The following is a 6,945-nucleotide window of genomic DNA, read 5'->3' as shown; positions in this document are numbered from 1 at the left end:
AGAGAGAGAGAGAGAGAGAGAGAGAGAGAGAGAGAGAGAGAGTATAACAATTGGTTTCAGCCTCTTGGTGGTTGCCAACCCTACTTCCTTCCATTTTGGAACTGCTAGTTGGATTGTTTTTGCTTATTTCATTTGGTCCCTAGGCCCTTAACAGACTTACCAACTTTGTGAAACATCAGATAGATGATTTGGCAGCAAAACCTATCCAGATACATTATCATAAGTTAGCTATGGAGAACCAAGAGATTCGAGACAAGGTTGATATTTCATTTGGGGTGTTCCGAAAACCCATCTTCACCCAACCTAAGAAAGGGGACTTCTGCCATCAGACCAAGTAGAGCCCCAGAAGTCCCTCTGACTGTTAAACTAAGTTCTTGCTTGGGCTGTGAGGCAAAGCACTGCAAGGGAAAATAAAGCAAAAACTAAAAATATCTTTCTGAGTTCCCTGAGAGACAAGCCTGACTGCATAGGGGTTGATGTCCAAACTATCCCCTCTCCAGGAAAAAGACATCAGGATGGGTATGGCCCCCATGCCTGACTGCACAACACCAGGAGGACTGGAGCCATTACAAGGTCCCCTTTAGTCACTGGAGGTCAGGCTTCTATTCCCACCTTGGCAAAGATTAAAATCGCCATGGTCCTTCTATACAAAGAATATGGGGGAGATGTTGGGAACAACCTTGTTTGAACATTAACTGCCTTGTCAACCATAAGTGCTTACTGGCACAAAGTCTTGGCCTCTCTGGGAAAGTATTAACATAGTTAAGGACAAAAAGCTATGGATTTTGATAACAGGTGCCTAGCAATCCCCAGTTGAGAACACATAGCTATAGATCTTGTGGACAGGTATCAACCCATTCTGTTTTGTTTTTCCTACTGAACTTTTTACCCAGCCAATATCCTGTTCACCCAAGACAAAGTGACCCAACTTCAGCCCCCATACCCCATATCCTGCTTCTATGAGTATATAACCTGTGTGAGAACAATTAAGATTTGCCAGCTTCATCAGGCCTCCTCCTGACTTGCTGTCCATTCTTTGTAGTCTCTTGTCCTTCATTCTCTCCACAGATGATCCCTCATCCCTGTCAACGGTCCCGCAGGTCGGGACTTAAAACCATATGATAAAAAGGGAGAGCATCTTCAACAAATGGTGCTTGGATGTCTGCATGTAGAAGAATGTAAAACAAACCATATTTATCAGCCTTTAAAAATCCCAAGTACAAATAGATCAAAGGCCCCAACATGAAAGCAGATACATTAAATCTAATAGAAGAGAAAGGGAAAATAACCTAGAACACATTGGTAGAGGGGGTGATTTTTGAATAGAACACCAATGGATCAGGTTCTAAGGTCAACAATTAATAAATGAGTCCTCTAGAAACTGAAAAGCTTCTGTAAGGCAAAGGACACTATCAACAGGAGAAATGGCAGTCTACAGATTGGGAAAACATCTTCACAAATTCTACATCTGACAGAGGGCTAATATACACAATACATGAAGAACTCAAGAAGGTAGACCCCAGAAAAACAAATAACTCAATTAAAAGATGGGCTACAGAGCTAAACAGGGAATTCTCAACAGAAGATTGTTGAGAAGAACTTAAAAATTTTTCAACCTCTGCTACATCCACCCCAGTAGAGACACATGTGACAGGTCCCAGTAACCTGGATATTGTTCCAAGGCGAAAAGTTCACGGAAACTTAGTCTCCTGGAACTGTGGCATCCCATAGCACATATGCTCCAATTTTGTCCTTGGCTTAGTCAGATTATGGATTTGTGTGCTTTCTTTCAGTATTGTTTTATTAAAGGTGTCTCCAAGCAATGACTTGCCAAATACCTAAGCAAAATCAATCTTTGCTTCCTGGCCTTCAGCATTGCCCTAGGTAGTTCTTGACTCGACCATGGGCTTTGAATTCAATAAGAATGGTGCCTATTCAGTGACATTCAGAATTGCCTTTAGTATTGTAAGAGATAGTGAAAGAAATCAGGCATTACTATGTACTACATAGAGTTAGAAATCTCAGGGCAAGCTTAGCAAAGTATACTTAGAATCTTCATTACAGTCAGGTATGGCAGACTGCATTACTTATTAGTAAGTCCTCCCACACAATCACTTAGAATAATAGCTGAGCTACTCCCATATGCAAGAATTTACGATTATCTCGGAAGAAGGAAGGTGGTCTAGGGAGGAACAAGAGTAGATACTTAGAACTATAGATAGCTGAGTTACACCTATACACAGGAATTTACAATAGGCTAGGGAGAAGGTGGACTATACAATAGACTAGAACTGGAACTATGGCAAGGGCATGAAACCCTTGCCCCTGACTTCTAAGATTAAGCTGACCATAGGTGGGGCTGCTTTTGATCCCAATTGTTAACATTGATTTTTATCCCAATTGGGTTCTGTTAGCTTTTTGTAAAAGTCACTTATAAGACTGGTGCTCACTTTGAGACAAATTACATTCAGATACCACACTCCCTTGTGTTCCTGTCTGTCTGTCACCCCCTTTTCTTGCCAACTCCTTGCCCAAATGTCCAGTACCCCGATTTCTTCTGTGGATTGAGGGAGGCTGGCTGGGGCCAGTCTGCTGCATACCTCCATAGTCATAAGGGAAATGTAAATCAAAACATCCATGAGAGTTCATCTTACAGCCATCAGAATGGCTAAGATTAAAAACTCAAGTGAGAGCGTGTGCTGCAGAGGATCTGGAGAAAGTAAAATGCTCTTCCACTGCTTGTGGAAGTGCAAACAGTGGAAAATTGGAAAAGTTCTGCCTGAAGACCTAGCTAAACCTCTCCTGGGCATATTCCCAAAAGACGGTCCATTATACCACAAGGACACAGGTTCCACTATATTCACTGCAGTTTCATTGGTAATATTCAGAAACTGGAAACAATGCAGATGTCTATCAACTATAAAATTGATACAGAAAAATATGGTGCATCATAAACAGAATACTATTTAGCTACTAAAAATGAGGAAATCATGAATTTTGCAGGAAAATAGATGGAACTAGATACTATCATCTTAAGTGAGGTAACCCAGACCCCAAAACATGCATGATATCTACTCACTTTTAAGTGGATATTAGTCATAAAGTAAAGGATACCAAGATCTACTCCATAGACCCAAAGAAGCAAAACCAGAAGGAAGGCCCAAGTAAGGATGCTTAAGTCTCGCTTAAAAGGGGTAACAAAATTGTCCTAGGAGGAAGAATGATGAAGGGAACAGGGTGGGAGATAAGATGGAGAGGGGGATGGAAGAGGATCAAAATCAGATGTGGAGGATGGGGATATACCAGAGACCTAGGTTTGGGGAGGCTCCCAGAAGTCAATGATGGTGACCTTAGCTGAGACCCATAGTAGTGGGGATAGGGAACCTGATCTACTACCTACTATGTAGTCAATCAGCTCCCCCAGTGTTCACTTTCCCATGTACCTTTTTCTTAAGTACTTAGTTTTGTTAACCTCTGTTATATCTTCTGTGTCACCCCAAACACATTCATGAAATTTCAGTGAAAAGTTAAAAGTATGACTTTATTTGCATATGATTCTCAGCTGTGCTTCTTTATCCCATGTTGTTTGTGAAATGTACTTGTTGGAAAAACTAAATTGTATAAGAAAGTAAACAAAACACATGTTTTGTCCTGTATAATTTCTTATGTTTTAAATAAAACAGTCCTAGTGTTTTCTAAGATTTGATTGAACCTGGGATCAGTATACTGATCCATGATTTAATGTATTATTTTGTTTCTTTTAAAAATTAGGTTGCAACAGATCAACCATAGCAAAATTAATCATGTTTGTGGAACATCATATAATTAGAGAGCAATTTATTTAGCCTTATGTAATTTACAAAAAAATTAAATAGTGCCAATTAACTTAGGAAATACATTTAAATAGCCACAAAAATTAAGAACTGGTGTCATACACACACAGTTTGGCTTAATGTATATTAAATTCACCTACAGAGGAACTAAAAAATTGTTATTTATAGATTAAGTATTCAAAGGTAGCTAAATAGGCAAAGAGGGTTTAGAAAAGCAAACATTTTAATTATTTGTTGAAGTCTAACCTTTTATTATTTCTATTGAATGCTTGTTACATGTTAAATGATGGATCACATTCAACTATTAGATTTTCTTCATAAAAGTTGATATATTTCAGAGATAATACCAAGCTTAGCAGGATTTTTCTCTATGCATTCCAGTGTATAATACTGGGCTGGGAATATTTTTAATTAAACACATTTAATTTACATACATTAATTATAGGTATTTATAATTGGATTTATGAGCTTGGCTTCTTAGTAAGACATTTACCATAGAGATCTATACTTTTGCTTCAGCAAGAAAGAAGAAACAGTTGTCGCCCTATTGGTATATGAAAATCTCTAACAAGAATGTATGTGTATAATAGGAATTGGTATGTGACAGTAAGGGTATTATTTTAAGCATAAACAAAGAAAGACAAGTCACTATATAAAAATTAAGAGAAAGAACTGAAAATTGAGATATTTGGGTGAAAATATAGCTGCAAAATAGTTACAGTTCTCACTGTGAAAGGTGATGCCAATGGCTGAATGCTTCATACAAACCAAATAAGAAACTGGATTGTATTAGGGAAGATGGAAGCTATAGATAACCTTGGAAAGAACAATTCATTGATCTGTTTAGAGCCAATTTCAGACTATAATTAACACCAATTTGTGGTGGATTATTCCTGTTGTTTACTTGCTTTGGTGTAGCTGATTACTATGGTATTTCCAAAGAGAAACCTGAATAAGACGGAGCCAACTTTATAATGGTGATACATACCCTTTGATAAAATGGGATTCTATGCTGAGCAGAATGGGAAAAATGAGGATATTTTCTTTTTATGTGCATCACAATAAAAGTAAACAATACAGCACACAAATATACATACAAAATGGGCTGTACTGGCTCTTTCTAATATCTAAGACTAGAAAAGTAAAGAGCAGTACGTAGCAGGTGAGTGTAAAAGGAAAGGGTTTAATGGCAGGGAACCCGGGAAGAATTTGTATATATTTTAAGCTAATGAAAAAACTGAAATAATTAGAATTATTATTATATTTATATATAACTTAATTATTATATTTATTATATTTAATTATTATATAATTTAATTATTATTATTATTATAAAATAGAATGAATGCATTTATGGAGATGAGTACAGGAAAAAATGTGGGTGGACTCAACTTATATACATACACTGATCTTTCCTACACAGCAAACTGAAAATAATTTATGGGGAAGTGGATAGTTTGTGGAACATCTGACAGTAAGATAAAAAAAGATTGCATGAAGTACCATTCCACATGTCAGAAATGATCCCACTGAATGCAAAACCATGATCTCACAATGACTAATATGGAAGGTAGACAATTCAGAACAGCTCACTTTTAGGCAAATATTATATAATATTCGTGGTAGTACAAAGCAAAGAACATTTGCAAATACTTCACAAACATCTGAATTTGAAAATCTTAAAGGTATGTGGAAACGAATGTTTTAAATATTAGAAAATGTATTTGCAGTAGCAAATCTTGCCTTTAATCCTTTTGGGTAAACACTGAATAAAGAAGGTAACTAATTAAGCAAAGCTTGGTTTCTGGAGTTGAAAGAGTGACTACAAGCATATGAAAAAACATATCAAATCATAACTGTGGTAAAAAGAGAAAGGGCAAATATTGTGAAAATATATTAATATTTTAATTCTGAACATTTCATTTGATCATTTTTCAGATTAAAAATTTCAAGATGGAACTGTGGAGATGGGAAGGTCAGATAGAATGGTAAATAGGTTCAGTCAGATGAAGATGTCAAGAAACTTGTTTTAAGGAAGAGGTGTGTGTAGTTCTGAATAATTGACTTGTGGAAAAATAATGAAGAAATAGGTAAGTGGAAACAGCAATCAAGAATTATGCATACAACATCTAAACAATAATAGTTGTGGGATAATTAATTGTTTTACAAATTAATTAATACATTTATTAATCTAATAATTGATTAATAAATCAATTAAAAAGAATAATACTTCTTATCTTAACAATAGATTAGTATAGCCTACTGCAAAGCCTGATACATGTGAGGACATTGAAAGAAATAGAGAACTAGTCTAAAAGGAAGCAATTTTAAGGGAATATCCTAGGACTGAAAATATAGAGGAAAATGTTACTATCACAGCCAAAGGTAAATATGTTACACACAATGACAGTGAAACTACTAAAAAAATGTGAGAATAAGTAAAGATAATGATTAGAGTTCAGAATTTAGCAGGGCTATGATAGAACATTCCAGAACATTTAAAAGATAGTTATTTTTCCTATAGTTATTATTCCTATAAAACTACAAAAGAGTTCTGTAGATAGATTCAGCCATTTCTAATAATTCTCTAATGGTAGAGAACTAAATTTGACTTATATGGCATAACAATGAGGTATTCACATTCTTTGAAACCACTATGGGTAGACTTATAGATTACCATTCTATAACTGACTGACCTTGGGGTGAGAATGCAATTACTGTCTCAGTGAAAGAAAATATTTTTTTATCAACTTTATATTGAGATAATTGAAGTCATACATGATGATTCTTTTTTACAATAATCTAGTTAAGAAATGTGAAAACTCTAACCTTTGTCTGGTGTGGTGGTGGTGGTAAAGTGTGTGTGTATGTGTTCAATTCATATGTGTGAAATCTTATACTCTATTAGTGAATGAACATGTATTCATTAGCAAACTAGGATAGGAGATTTAGATGTCTTTTTCCATCTCTATCATTTTTATTACCTTGAGTCAAGATCTCTTACAAAACCACAAGTTCACCTTTCTAAGTTTTTTTCCTGCTAGCTTAGCTAGTCAAACCATCCTTCCAATATATATATATATATATATATATATATATATATATATATATA

This window comes from Mus pahari, chromosome 3 (genome assembly GCF_900095145.1).
Source record: "Mus pahari chromosome 3, PAHARI_EIJ_v1.1, whole genome shotgun sequence".
Taxonomy (NCBI): Eukaryota; Metazoa; Chordata; class Mammalia; order Rodentia; family Muridae; genus Mus; species Mus pahari.
Note: the sequence above shows the minus strand (reverse complement) of the source record.